Consider the following 16,219-nt stretch of genomic DNA (forward strand, 5'->3'; position numbering starts at 1 on the left):
AGACCGGTCCTTATGTGGCCGAGGTGCTACTATCAAAACCATGCACCCCGAGCCCAGCCTAAAACCATTTTGAGGATTTTGAATAGAGGGGGAGGTGTGAGTCCAATTCCACAATAATCCAACCATTCCATAGTGTCCAGGTGATATGAATATTCCCAAAGTCTAGAGTTGTAAAACCACCTAATGTTGCCTAATTAAGCAGCGAAGCATCTACTTAAATTCATACTAGTGGTACCATAAATAGAGTACCCACTAGCTGGGGTTTTGTTTATTCTAGGGTGAACAAGGTAATAATAACAATAGCAATAATAATAAGGTCATAACAAAGGCAAATAGGCATGGCTAAATAAAACAATGATAACGCGGGAATTTAAATAAAGCGATAATGCAATAATTTAAATCAAAATAATTTTATAAACTGGGATTCAATATGTTCAAGGATGATGTGACTTGCCTTGCTCGCTTTCCCACACGTCGGCTTCAACCTCCACGTAGAGCGGATCTTCCGAAGCTGCAGCGTCTACACGACTAGCAGAAAGGAAAAAGGCTTTTACTCTAATAAACTCCATATAACAAGCAGGAACAAAGCACAAAAATGGGTTCTTGACTTCTTAAGGGAAAATTAGAGACTTGAACGGTCCAATTCCGAGTTCAAATGGCCAAGTTATGGCCATTTGAAGTTTATATGCTCTTTAAATGAATATTTACGAATTTCTTCATTTAAATTTTAATTTAAAAATGGTTTATTGCGTCAGCCGAGGGGAGAGGGCGCGCGGACCGAGTCCACGGGAGTGGGGCCCACGCGGCAGCCTCACGGTCCACGGTGGACCGGGTGCACCCAGGCTCACACCGGCCGGCGCCGTGGGCCCCAAGCGTCAGCCGCACCCGAGGGCGCGGGCGGCTGACGGCCGGGCCCCACGCGGCAGCCGCTCGGCGCGCCCGAAGGCGGCCACGTCGGCGCGGCCGGCGGGAGGCGGCGCGCCCGCGCCCCTATGGTCGTCGGCGGCGGCCATAGGCACGGCGGAGCGGCGGCCGAGAGAGGGAAGGGAAAGGGGGAAACGAGGTGGCGGTCCACGGCTCACCCTAGGTCGACGGCGACGACGAAAAAGGCGGCCGGAGAGGAGGAAGGCGGCGGCGCGGCTCGGGTCGACGGGGACGGCGGCGCTTCGGCGGTCGGCGAGCTCGACGAGGGGGTGGACGGGGACGGCGACGGTGCGGCGAAGCCGGAGGAGGCGACGCCGGGGCGGGAAACGGTCCCGGCGAGCGGAGAGAGCCGGCCGAAGGTCGTCAGCGACGGAGGAGAGAGAGGGCGACGGCGCGAGCTCGATTCCGGCGAGGAGACGGTGCGGCAAGGGGCGGAAACGGGCGAGGGAGGCGCGGGGAGGGTTTAAATAGGATTGGAAGGGGGAGAGGGCGGCCGGGAGAGGAAGGAAACCGGCCGGGAGGTCCGGCCGCCATCAATGGCGCCGGCGAGATTTGCGGGAGCAAATCCGGCCGTTTGAATGCGAGAGAGAGAGGGAAAAATGGGGGGAAAGGGAGAGGGGATCACGGGGAGTATTTCCCCTCACTTTATTGCACGCGGGGACGGCGGGGTGCGGCGGATTCGGCGGTTGCGGCGGCGCTAGGCGCGGGCGAGGCGGCGGGAGCGGCAGGAGGAAGGAGATGACGGGTGGGCCCCACCCATCAGCGAGGGTGGCGGGCGGGCCCGCCCGTCAGCGGCGCGCGCGCGGGGAGGGGCCGAGTGGGCCGCGGGGGAAGAGGAGAGAGGGGGAGGAGAGTGGGCCGAGCCGGCCCAAGAGAGGGAGGGAGGGTTTTTAGGGTTTTTCTTTTTATAAAACCTTTTTCAACTTGGTTTATTTCTTAATAATTATTATTTGTGCTCTGAAAATTCCACTAAAATTTATTTACACATTTTAGGCCTTTAGGAAATATAAAAAAATCCCCTAAGCCTTATTTGACTTTTACTTTGCACATTTTAATTGTTGGAGGCTTTCACACGGATTTTAATTATTCTAGGCATAATTTACAGGATATATTTTAAGGTCATTTTGGGACGTGACAAAAGCAAGGTTATAATTCGACAGCACATAACCAGGAACTGAAATAGTTTGATCCCCAAATCTATTGAAATACATGACCCAGGATACACATCGACCTCGCTCACCGTCACGCCATGCCACTAGCCGACCACAACTTTTTTTTAACGACCCACAACCAGACAGTGCGAAGTTCATGTAGATAGAGCAGGAAAAAATTACAAGATTACAATCCTGAAGTGTCGTATCCAGGAAAACAAAGAAAAAATCCACCAGGAAAAAATTACAAGATTACAATCCTGAAGTGTCGTAACCAGAAAAACAAAGAAAAAATCCACCATCCGCTCACCGATAGCTCCAACACACAGTCTGTCAAGGGGTGATCCTCTCTAGCAGGAGGCCATGAGACCCCCCCCCCCCTTTGTGAGTTCGGCCGGGGGACCGGGTGCAAGAGCTGAAGAGCGCGTTCTTGTGTGAGGGAGTATGTCAGTGGAAATCAAGTTTTCAAGGTGGATGGTGAAGGAAACGAGAGAAAGGGATTATCCAGGTTCGGGCCGCTATGGAGCGTAATACCCTACTCCTGTGTGTGCATTGATTTCCGAATGGTTACAGAGAACTCGGATCCTGGGAGAACTAGCTAGGGCTTCGCTGGCCTTTTCCTAGAATCCGATCTATCAAGAGTCATCCCCTTGCTCGTAGGGCAAGGTCCTCCTTTTATTGATGAAGGGGATACCACATGCACTGCTCCTACGCTCTCCTCCTGAGAGAGGGGCCCACATGCTGGTAGCGAAAGGCATTCCGTGCCTTGGATCGGAAGCGATTCATGCGGCTGCTTTCAGGTGGCCCCCACCGAAATCCTCCGTCTGACATAGGGGACATCCCCCGTCATTCCACAATAACTTCTTGATGACTTCGTGGGCTCACGCGCGTGGGGAGTACCGACCTGCACGCCTATTCTCTACAGATGATGGGACGGGGCATACCAGCCCCCACGCCGCCTGACACAAGGTGGGGCGTGGGTGCGCTGCTGACTATCCCATCCATCCATCGCCGGGTCGCAGACCGGTCAAGAAACGGTCGCCTGGCGCACTTCTATCGGCGGGCGGTGTGCAACCTGCCACGTCGCATTAAATGTGAGGGGGGAGGGCGCTTGGAGCGCCGCCCATAAATGCGGCTGGCAGGCGGTGCCCTCGCCCGCTCAAGCCTCCATGTGGCCGCCACGTGGTAGCCGAGCAAGGGCCTCGGGGGTGACTCAGTCCCTTGGGCCCGAGGGGTACGACGAGGTACCCCGAGCCCCCCAGGAATGCGCAGCCGCTTTTTGGCTACTCATTGGCCGAGTGCCCGATCCCCCGGGGAGGGGGGAGGGGTCCGGGCCACCCGGGCGCGTAGCGAAGGGAAAGGCTTCCTTCCCCTTAGTCCAGGTACCCCCAGGCCCATATCACCGACACAGTATTAGTAGAAGGCTAGCACCGAACCAGCCGCCGCTAGGCCAACAAAGGGACTGCAACCAGGAGGCCCAAAACCCAACCCTACCAACTAACACTGAACTGTACTGTATCCATGATTGAGGGAGAGAGGGTGAGAGAGAAGATGGAACCGTTCTCCCTCTAGGACCTCCGACATGGCCAACTTGTATAATCTAGGGCGTCGACACAAGAGGACTGAGATCTAGGGGTTTCGTCTAGGAGTCTCCTAGATGATGTCCTTAGGGAGAGGAGCGACGGAAACACCGCTACCGTGACGGAAACACGTCGAGGTCTGAAAGGAGAATCGAGACTGGGTTTTCACCCGGCAAACCCCTTAGAGGCAATGGGGCATCACGTCAATGCCCTCATGAGGGAAAGCGACGCTCAAAACACCGTCGTTGCCAGCCCGGCCAAGACCGGGCTTGGCGTCTCTTGGCATGATGCCCAGGCAGGCGTGCCCTGGGCCTCTCCTTCTTTTTTCTGTGCGACACATCGTTGATGCCTACGATAACATACATAACGACATGGTAAGTAAAGATGAAAAACTTATCTCAAAAAAGAAGAAGAAACAAGTAAAGATGAAAACTGATCGAGTAATGTTCCATTCGATCTTCCTTGGAAAACTAGTAATTGTTTGGGTGTTTATGGAAAAAAATGCAAAAGGACTATTAAAAATAATTTTGTCCTAAGAGAAAGCTCTTAGAAGGATTGGATTAATAGTGTAGTCAGCTGCTGGCTCCAATAATATCTATATCATTTTACAGTTAATAAAAAACCAACTAATACAATAGATCAGCTACTCCCTCCGTTTTTTAATAGATGACGCCGTTGACTTTTTCTTACATATTTGACCATTCGTCTTATTCAAAAATTTTATGCAAATGTATAAGATATAAATCACACTTAAAGTACTATGAGTGATAAAACAACTCATAACAAAATAAATTATAATTACGTAAATTTTTTGAATAAGACGAATGGTCAAACATGTACGAAAAAGTCAACGGCGTCATCTATTAAAAAACGGAGGTAGTATTATATTAACTTCACATCATTAATCAAACAATAGGTCCATTATGTTCCGGCAGGCACATATTTCGATCAGACCAATGTAACAAGTTTTATATATCACAAATTAAATGTAGCTTAACCGGTTAGATTTTTTACGTGGAATCAACTCACCAGGGTTTAAGTTTTAAATTTTAGACTCACAATACTAATTTTATATTTGTGGTAGACGTAGTATTCGTATCCATGGTGACTTTGTTAAAAATTAATTCGTTGGCAGTAAAGACTTTTCCACATCACTATACAATAGAGCAGAAAACCCAGCGAGGCCATAATCCGTTGTAGTCTAGCTGGTTAGATACTCGGCTCTCACCCGAGAGACCCGGGTTTGAGTCCCGGCAACGGAAATTCCTTTTTTTTTTTTGAAATTTTCATTAGCTTTGACGTTATATCTTTACTTTTGAAGCATACAAACGAAAGACATGGAAAAGGGTCCTAATTCAAACCGAATGTACGTTTTCAGGTTCTATCTATGCAAAGCACAGATCAACTAAATCCCACATTTGACATTTCCTGTTGCATAGAGCTTATGTACTCTAATACTACCTCCCTTTTTCCCTTTTTTAATAGATAACGCCGTTAACTTTTTATCACACGTTGGACCATTCGTCTTATTCGAAACATTTACGTAACTATAATTTATTTTGTTGTGAGAGTATTCTAAGCATGATTTATATCTTATACATTTGTATAAAATTTTTGAATAAGACGAATGGTTAAATGTATAAAAAAAATTAACGTTGTTATCTATTAAAAGAGTAAAGTCCATCACCGGTCCCTAAACTTATACCGTTGTGTCATCCCGGTCCCTAAACTCACAAATCGACCGTTCAGGTCCTCAAACTTGTTCGACTGTATCATCCCGGTCTCTAAACATGCAGATCACTCGTTTAGGTCCTACAACTTGTTCAGTTGTGTCACCCCGGTCTCTAAACAGGATGGTCTAAAAACTTTATATCAAAAAATAATTCATAACTTTTTCATGTTAACTCTAATGAAGACAAACTTTATATCAAAATTGTAGCCCTCGACGCGACCTACAACTTTGTAGTTGAAAAGTTTTTGAATTAAAACTGTTTAGGGTCCCAAAATATTGTTGCATATTTATAGATTTTGTAATTTTAATTTTAAAATTACATTTTGGGACAAAAAATGACTTAAAATAAAAAAAATTCAACTACAAAGTTGTAGATCGCGTCGCGGGCTATAAGTTTGATATAAAGTTTATCTTCATTAGAGTTCACATGAAAAAGTTATGAATTATTTTTAAATATAAAGTATTTAGACCGTCCTATTTGACCCAGATGATATTCAAATCCAAGTTTAGGGACTGGGGTGACACAGCTGAACAAGTTGGAAGACCTAAACAAGTGATCTGCAAGTTTAGGGACTGGGATGACACAGTCGAACAAGTTTGAGGACCTGAACGGTCAATTTACAAGTTTAGGGACCGGGATCACACAACGATATAAGTTTAGGGACCGGTGATAGACTTTACTCCTATTAAAATATGTAGGAGTATACTATGTTTTCAATGTCTACAGTCAACAGTACAGATCATTCTGTCCAATAACCCAAATTGGCTGCTTTGTGTCAATACTTGTACAACTACTGTTTTGAGCAAAGTCAGAAGCAACTTCAGACTGCCTTAAAAGCAAGGGCCATATCTTATGCCTTGCACACCACATTGATTCTTCTTTTCCAGGCACTCTGTTAAAAACAATAAGAGATGATGATTAGCAGCTGGAATACCAAAACCACAACAGCACACACAGGTACCAGGTAAAAAGAGAAGCAAAATAATGAACACACTTGGAACTTTGTATGTACCTTTTCATCAACAGATTGCAGACCACATCCATGAAAAATTATCCCAGCTTCCGCTTACAGGACAAGCTTTCTTGACTTGGAACATGCATCTCCTCTTCAGTGTCGGATTCGCTCACATACTCTATAAGCCACCCGTAGCATGGTCGTCTTGTGCCACAGATTACTGTAGCTGGATCGTCGACCAGCATGGGATCCACCTCCTCAACTAAGGGTTCAGCCTCAGCAGGTACCTCGTACACCTCTACGATTGACAGGTTACTTTCCAATGGTGCCTCATGTTAGTACTAATCTTGTTGCATATGATTCTTTTATTGTTAATTAGTTTTGTCTAGAGTGATCACGTCATGTGTTAGACGTGTTTGCATATGGCTGGAAACTTGATGTGTTCAGGTTGAGGCTGGCCAATGCATAAATGGGTCAAGTGGCTAGCTAGTTAGAACATGCATATGTTGCATGCCTTAATGAATGGGCTAGTTAGTTACTTAGTAGATAAGTACATACATGTGTTGCATGGATTAGAGGAGAAGTGCATGCGGTAGAGTCTGGGTCAAGTAAATCACGCGTACGTGGCGTGAGACTCAGGCAAATTGGTTGCTCTGAAGTATGTGCGCTTGTGAGGCTTATAAAGCCATGTAATCATTAGTTGATTAAGTGAGTGAACAACAGAGAAAGGAAAAGGCATTTGTTGCTGAAAGGCTTCTGTTCTTGTGTCCATTCCATATACGTGTGTGTGTTGCAATGCAGAAAGGAAAAGGCGTGCGTCGTCGCTGGTGTTCGTCACCAAGTAATCTCGTGTGAAGTTTGATCCTTGGCTGATTCCAACACCTCATGCATTGCTCCATCCAATTGCTGCATTACACACGAATTCCAATTAATAATTACACAATATGCATCTGCCTAGTTGACTGGACAGATAGGAACCGAAAACACTGAACACGCGATTTTCAGTTTAGAGCTGCAAATCAAATTGTTTCAGCACACAATTCAAACCAGAAGGACGTCATATCGAATCGTAGGGTGTGTTTGTTTCTTTGCCAAACTCAACCATACCAAAATATCAAACATGCACGTAATGTTTAGTTCTTCAAATTATCAAATAAGGTAGGTCACATTGATAATTTTGATGGCTTCGGCAGCAGTGGGTGAACCTGAAAAACCAATGATAGGTCTGGAAAATGTAGACTCGACAGCCATCCATGTTCAGAACAGAGAAATAGACATGTACTGAGACGAAACAAAGTCAGCTACGAAGTAGTCTAAAAAATACAAATCATTTTCAGGAATTACTGTACATTTTCAGACACAATCAATTCACCTAATATGGAAGAGCCCTACACCCTTTAAATGTGAATTCTTTAGTCGCGAATCCCTCTCTACTATGTTATTCACTATAAAACATGCAGGTTGACAATATCCCTGATCTGTACTAGCCCATGGACAGACGAGGAAAGATGTTGCGTCACTAGTCATGGTGAACTGATAAAAGGGGAGGCACATTCTTCTATTCTAGCATAAGCAAGCTATCTAGGACAGATTATTCACAAGTATCCACTATGTAATTTTAAATCAGCCATCCAGTGGGGCCACCAGTACCCCGTACCACCTTGTAAATTCGGCTTCTTTTAATTTCTCCTCTCCTTTTCATTTAACATGGTAGTCCTCCTGCCGACACATTCAAGAAAAAGCGTGCAAATTGGCTAACCCACACCAGCAAAAATTTATAGCCTTCAAATTTAATCTTAATAATTAGTATCCTTCAGATCTCACTGTATAGTGATTAAGCAAACAAATTCATTGTGTCTGTTTTTCTGGCACTGCTTCATTTAGTTTCTTATAATGGAAATAACAGGTGTTTTAATGGCTGATCACCGATCGTGACTCCTAACCAGCTTAAGCACCTAAACTTGCAATAATGAATCACATTACCTCCTAACCAGCTTTGTGTATCGGGTTATGCCACTGTAGAGATGACATGACAGGAAAGTCAACCTTTAATTGCTACTTTGGATAATTTCAGCAACCATATGTTTTAAATTTGGCAAAAAAAAAAAGGGATTAATGTACATTGCCCATGTCGCAGTATTACCATGTACACCATTGAAACTACTAAAACAATCTATTATTGGAAACATGGGCTTTAAAGAGACAAATGCAATACTATTGGGTAAAAGTACAGTTCATCTTCAATATTTAAAAGTGAGGCAAATGCAATACTACCGGTTCTTTCTCAGCATGGTGGGGCAAAGCCATCAAGGGGTATCCTGAAGAGTTGCACAAAGGACTGAACTCGTTGATAATCCCTAGTGGCTTGGGACGTTAGGAAGCACCGCAATGATTGTGTTTTAAATAGTGCTAATTCAATAGAAAAGGAATGTAGTTTGTGGAGTTTAGCTGGAGCTATGAGCTTCTCTGTAGGTTGCTTACCCCCGGCATTTAGTTTGTGTTTGCTTGTTAGTGACATGTGTTGCCGTTCGGTGTTTTGTGGTCACATTTGTTTGTTTGTTTGTGTGTGTGACACACACACACACAGTTGGGTGGGTGGAAGCAGATTATCAAGTTGAGGCAATTCGATTCGGATCATTTGATTTTCGTTTTGAAAACTTTTAGACCTTAAGAGGGGTCAATTTTGGTACAGTGGAGATATAAGTTTGCGTTTGATTGTTTGTATGTTGTTGACACGTGTTGCCGTTCGGTGTTGTGTGGGCACATTTGTTTGTTTGTTTTTGTGTGTGTGTGTGTGACACACACAGAGTTGGGTGGGTGGAAGCAGATTATCAAGTTGAGGCAATTCGATTCGGATCATTTGATTTTCGTTTTGAAAACTTTCAGACCTTAAGAGGGGTCAATTTTGGTGCAATGGAAATATAAAATTTTGATGATTATGCAATATTACATATGTATTTACTAACTACACATCACAATGTATTATAAAAGAAACTCTCTGATACCAAAAATAGTTACTAGAACTACAAATATGCACAATATATTAGAACTAAAAAACCAAAATGTTTATTATGATAGTTGTGATCATTTCAACATATAGAGAGCTTTTACTAAAAAAAGAGATAACACGATTAGACCCCCAGCAACCAGTTGATGGTAAGATGAAGCATGAGAATTGGATGATCATCAAGAAATGAATGCATCAAATTAAATGAAAGAGAGCGAACCACCTGAGGCTGTTGGTCTTCCAGTTCCTCTTCCTGTTGAAACAGCTGCAGCTGGAGCTGTTCTTCCTTCTGCTTCTGGAAGAGCGCCTCCTGCATGTCCTCAACTGTGGGTTCAGCCTCAGCAGGTACCTCATGCATCTCTACGATTGGCATGCTATTTTTGATTGGTGTGTCCTCCATTGCTCCATCCAATTGCTGCATTACAAAATATGCACGTTCTTAGTTGACTGGATAGATAGGAACAGAAAACACCAAACACACACTTTTCAGTTTAGAGCTACAAATCAAATTGTGTTAGAACCCAATTCAAAGAGGGAAGACGTCATATTAAATCATACGGTGTGTTTGGCTCTTTGCCAAACTCAACCATACCAAAATATTGGTGCTGCCAAAAATTTTGTAACTTATTGGGTTTGTACCCAAAATTTTGGCGTTGCCAGTTTTTTGGTTTGATTGATTTTGGCAAAGTCCATGGAGGAATACTCTATGGTAGCAACCAAACACTAGCCTAGCCACTCTTGCCAAAAATTTTGGTAAGCAATCCAAGGCTAAACTTGTTATGTGATTTATCCTGTGATTTTTTTTGGACGAAGGGCATACTAATATACTACTCCTAGTCCTAGTTTTAGTGTTGTCTATACAGAGACCGTTGCCGTATCACTCTCGAGATAGAACAGTAGTACTACTATGCATCAAGCATCATGCCGCTAGCATCTCCTATGTTCATAGTTGAAAGAATCGCACAACCAACACCATGTACAAAGACCTTCCATTCATCTACTCTACAACCAAACAAGAAACCACAACCGCCACCATGTGTTCTTCATCTAGTTCTTCATCCTCGTCCTCTGATATTCATCTTCTAGCGAGGACGAATGGTACCCATGTGTGATATCGAGGCCTTGTCGATGATTTCAATCCCGAACGAAAATTGGGGCGTGACACCATACCTACCTTCCCAAATAAACAAAACCACAAAAGGATAGTGATCTACTTGCTAAAATTATATTGACCAAATCTCTCATGTTGCAGCGGCGGCAATGGCGAAAACTGAGGATGTGTGTGAATTGTGATCACCCTCGCCATAGATACATGTAGAAGGATAGTAAGCCAAGCCGATGCAAAAATGGCAAGATATGGTCAGAAAAACTCAAATAGAAATGGAGAAGGTAGAAAAAAGGCTGGCGATGATAAAGCTAATAATGTGTGAGATTGAGGTTGGATGATGGGGATGGCGGAGGTGGTGGCAACAATGGTAGTGGCGGTGGATGGACAGAAAATGATGATGGATGAAGAATTATTTAGGGTTGCACAAGCAACTATTTATATGTAAAATATTAGTAAGACGTTAACCCCCAATAAAGCATGTGCCACCTGATTTCCATCAGTGACCATGGCTACTACAGATACAACCATTGCTCACATCATGGAAGAACAAGATGATATCAAGATCAAGTCCTCCAAGTGCTGGAATCAAATTCGGCCACCTGCTACACTGCTGAATTCAAACGGCCCCCGAATCTGCGTACGACCTCCGTTTTCGGCCCGTGAGTACTTGATGGAAAGCTCTCGGAGTACTCTTTCCAACGGATCTGGCCTCATCGCCAAATTCCATCCAAGCCATTCGCAGATTAAGAAACGAGGTGTTGCGTCACCTGTCATGGGCCTTTGGGTTTGTAACTTCGTTTGGAACCCCGGCCCAAGTGGGGCCCATGTGGGGTGTGCCCCAATGTGGTGGAGCACGACCTTAGGACCCTCTTGGTCGTTCTCCCACCCCTATAAGTAGCTAGGTACCCCTTCAGGGTTGCTTGGGTTCTGTTTAGATGAAAGTTTAGCCATTGCTACTTTCTTGCAGCGCGCGTGTCGGCTAGACCGTCCGTCTGCTTGTATCCGAAACCCCAACTTATCGTGTGTATTCATTCCTATTTGCAATTCAGATTGCTTTTATCTTGTTCTTGCTTGTTTCTTCGATTTGCTTGTAGGAATAGGGTTGATCAGCACCGGCAAGATCAATACCCACGGAGAGGTGTATCGATCGCAAAGGCGCAACACAACAACGTCTTGTACGGTTGTAGTCGGGTCGTCAACGTTTCTCCCAAATCGTAGTTATCATCAACTCACCGAAAAATCGGGCCAACAACAGCCTTGAGTGTCGAGTGGAACTCAGGGTTAATCACCTATTCCTGCAAGCAAATCGAAGAAACAAGCAAGAACAAGATAAAAGCAATCTGAATTGCAAATAGGAATGAATACACACGATAAGTTGGGGTTTCGAATACAAGCAGACGGACGATCTAGCCGACACGCGCGCTACAAGGAAGTAGCAATGGCTAAACTTTCATCTAAACAAAACCCAAGCAACCCTGAAGGGGTACCTAGCTACTTATAGGGGTGGGAGAATGACCAAGAGGGTCATAGGGTCGTGCTCCACCAGATTGTGGTGCACCCCACATGGGCCCCACTTGGGCCAGGGTCCCAAACGAAGTTACAAGGCCAAAGGCCCATGACAGGTGACGCAGAACCTTGTTTCTTAATATGCGGATGGCTTGGATGGAATTTGGCGATGAGGCTAGATCCGTTGGAAAGAAGACTCCGAGAGCTTTCCATCAAGTACTCACGGGCCGAAAACGGAGGTTGTACGCAGATTCGGTGGCCGTTTGAATTCAGTAGTGTAGCAGGTGGCCGAATTTGATTCCAGCACTTGGTTGACTTGATCTTGATATCATCTTGTTCTTCCATGATGTGAGCAATGGTTGTATCTTTAGTAGCCATGGTCACTTCAATAGGGTTGATTTGCACTGGCAAGATCAATAACCCACGGAGAGGTGTATCGATCGCAAAGGCGCAACACAACAACGTCTTGTACGGTTGTAGTCAGGTCGTCAACCTTTCTTTGAAATCGTAGTTATCATCAACTCACCAAAAGATCGGGCCAACAACAGCCTTGAGTGTCGAGTGGAACTAAGGGTTCATCACGATGGTACGGAACAAAAATCGAGAAAGTGTATGAAATACTTTTACCTCCACCTTACATCTGTTTGAATTAATTGGGTAATTAATCAATTGCAATCAATTAAATCAATTAAATTCCAAGGCTCATTACGCTAGAATCTGTGTATTCATCTTCTCATGAGTTATCAAAGGTAAATATGAAGAGTTTTTTTAGAATTAATGCAATAATTTATTAATGGAATGGTAACCAACGTCAATTTGATATTTCAATTATATCAAATTGATGGTTGTTTCATGGTGGTGTAGTGAAGGATGGTTGCTGACTGGTTGATGCATAAGTTACTATCTTTCTGTTCATCTTCCATGAGTCATTTCCTCTTCATCTTCCTTTCTCCTATAAAAGAAGAATGAATTTGATCTCCCGCGCAGGAGAGAATACACACTTTCATCCTATTTCACTTATGTTGATGCTATGATTATCCCATCCAGGCGAGTGCATGCACATGTGCTAGGAGAGCAGGCCTTTGGAACCCCCGTTTCCTTGATCTTGCATCGAGAGGAAGAGAAAATCATGTTTTTTGGAACCGCACTGCGTTGGTGCTTGAGTACAACTATGTCAACAGCTTCCTCTTCATCACGTCTAGTGGTGAGACTAGGAACAGGAATGGCAATGGCAACAGCAGGAACGGCAACGGTTCTCCTCTCGCTATTGTCACAACCACTTTGTTCCAGCACCATATGTTATTCTCCTCCTTGTTTCTTTCTATTGATCTTGTTTCTATGCGCAAATGAGTTAAATATGCTTGTTTCCATAGTTTACAACCATAGCATGTCTAATTGGAAAAATCCTAACTATTGATAGTAATCCATTTATGTCGTCGTAATTTACTCCCTAGATTTCTAGATTAAATATTATCGTAAATTCCTTATATTTCCAACATATATGTAGATGGTGAGCCAAGATGAGGAGGTGCTGAGTTGCATGTTTGGTTATCAAACGGAGAATGGAGATATTAGGTGAAAAGGGGCGCTGATACCAAAGCAAATCATGTGCTAGATGGATGTAACTAGATTTGGAGGCCAAGGTGCTGGCGATGACGGTGGTGGCAGCAGTGTTGGAGGTGATCATAGCAGATGAAGAAATACAGGGTTAAAACCATAATGCCCATGAATAGAAACATGTGCTACAAAATTTCAAACAATAATCAACCATGATGGTGACACAAAATAATGTTTGTCCGCATAACAAATTTTAGCAAAATAACCAATCCATGCAAACAAAAAACCCAATCCACGCGTTGCCTAAATGTCTATTATAACCACCAAATAACACCAAAACTCCGATAAACAAAGGAACCAAGTCATTCATTTGCAATCTAAATAGATAACAAAAGGAGATATTGAGCAAACATTGTCGTATCCCGACTTGGTTAAAAACTTTCAAGTTGCAAATTTGATGCCAAACCTTCTTTGTGAAATCATAATTTCTGAAAAGGTGATCGGTATCTTCGAAAGTGTCCAAGCACAAGGAGCATATTCAGTTACATGGCCAATGCGTATGAGCATGGTCCCTGCAGTAAGCACTCTTTGATGTAGTACAAGCCAGTGAAAGAATCGATGTTTCCGCTCGGCCTATGCTTTCACAACATAGAGTGGTTTTCATAAGTTGTTCTTATTGATAGAATTGGGAAAGGTAAGTGACCTTTGCTAAGTATGCTTCTATGAAGTTTTTATGAACCATTTATGCGTTGAAGGGACCAATTTGTTTTTTGTGCCGATTAACATAATTTCTTCTCGGTTATCTGTGAAATACTCGTTTGTGTTAAACCGCCTAAGGTTGGTGACTTATAGAAGAGTTATCCCGTAATCAAGTATTTCATTATAATGGACCCAACTCTATTGGAGTCAGATTCTGAGAAGACCTATCGAGGATGCTTGAACCATCATTGAGGTACTTTAGAACAATGTGTTCTAAGAAGGAATGGCGAATTTGTATTTATTCTAATCCTTTCGGAGTTTTTCATTTCTAAATATATGCATAGCAATGTTAGTTTTGAAATTTGTTGTATCATACTTGAATTTTGTTACTTTAGTATAAGTTGAGGAAAGCTAGCCCGAAAGAGTCATTCATCGTTTGCAATGAGTCATCTACAATCTAGCCAAAAATATTAGATATGCAAATAATTCTATTGACCCAAAATGTTGCATACACCATCAATCATGTTAACCAAAAAATGTTAGACACATAAACAATGCAGTTAACTAAAAATGTGACATACACCAATAATTCTAATAACTAAATATGTTAGATACTCTAGGTGGTAGACAGAAAAGCACAACAACTAGAATTCTATAGATGTAGAACTTGATATTGTTGGCAATGAAGTTGGTAGTCAAAAAGGTGAAAACAAGGGGATGAAATGGTGTCAGCTTCGCCGCCCGCTCTCACAAACAGACGCCTGATGAGACAAAATGGACATAAATGTTTTGGTGTTGTGCAAAACATTTCAGTATTTCCTGATTCTTCATCTCTTATTTCTACAAACAAATTGAAATGAGTAGGTCATATATAGTAGCTGCATCGATTGTGTGCCATCATCCTCCCAACATACGACCTCTTTGCCATCCAAATACAAAAACCATGAATGGATATCTAGCAACTAAACAAAAAACTATTGACCAAATCTCTCCGATGTGACTTCAGCAACAACAGCGATGGTAGCAACAATAATGGTATGGTGAATACCTAAGGATGTATATGAATTGTGATCACCCTCGCCTTAGATATATGTAGAAGGATAGTAAGGAAAGCCAATGCAAAAATAGCAATATCTGGTCAGAAAAACTCAAATTAAAATTGAGAAGCTAGAAAAAAAAACGCAGCTGATGAGGACACAACTAGCTTGGATATAACCATGACTACCTTATGTATTAATCAACCAAAGGTGGATATGTTCTATATTAAATTTACTTGCTATATATTTGAACAAACGTTGCTACACAATGAGTTTGGTGTGTTTTCGTTTGCAGAGGTACTTGCTTGGGCGAAAGAAAAGAGACCGAGCGTAAGAAACGCATGGATGATCAAAGAAGTTGATTGGGGACCAAACCAAGACCTTCTCCAAGTCCACTTGTACCTCATCACGTCACTTTTTGTGCATATAAGACAAGAGATAAACTTCTACATGTTTTGGATTCGGATTCGGGCCTCCTGACAGCATCAACTTCAAACAGACCTAGCTGCTGATCTAGAAGGAATTTCGGGGCCCATGAGTACTTTTTGGAAAGCTTGTGGAGCCTACTTTCATGTGGTTTTGGTCCCACGTCAAAATTCCTACCAAGCTGCCGGGAATCTGCAAAACAAGCCACGTATCTCATTCGGTCCGAATCTGATTTTGGGTTTTGAGCCATGTAATTGTGCCGTGGGCTTAGCCCAAGAGAGTGTGCGCCCTAGGGCAACCCTAGGACGTCCCTAATCACATTAATTCAGTAGCCGTCATCGTTTAGAATCAGGTTTTGCTTAGATTAATCTGTCAAGATCAGTTTCCCCGCTAGATCGGTTTGTGGAACCCCAAATTCGAGTGCTTAATCATTCATATGCAATTGTGTTGCAATATATCTTATTCTTTCTTGTGTTCTTCGATTCGCATGCAGGGATTAGCCTTCTCGGCGAGGTCAACCGGGTTTCGGCACAGTT

The 16,219-nt window shown here is 43.4% G+C and overlaps 1 non-coding gene across 1 annotated transcript; it reads left to right on the plus strand.

Annotated features, from left to right (window-relative positions):
* Positions 1-4,845: 4,845 nt before the first annotated feature.
* On the plus strand, positions 4,846-4,917 carry TRNAE-CUC (transfer RNA glutamic acid (anticodon CUC)). The gene has a single exon. It is a non-coding gene; the product is annotated as a tRNA-Glu (tRNA).
* Positions 4,918-16,219: the final 11,302 nt, after the last annotated feature.

Source organism: Oryza sativa, chromosome 9 (genome assembly GCF_034140825.1).
Source record: "Oryza sativa Japonica Group chromosome 9, ASM3414082v1".
In the NCBI taxonomy this organism is placed as follows: domain Eukaryota; kingdom Viridiplantae; phylum Streptophyta; class Magnoliopsida; order Poales; family Poaceae; genus Oryza; species Oryza sativa.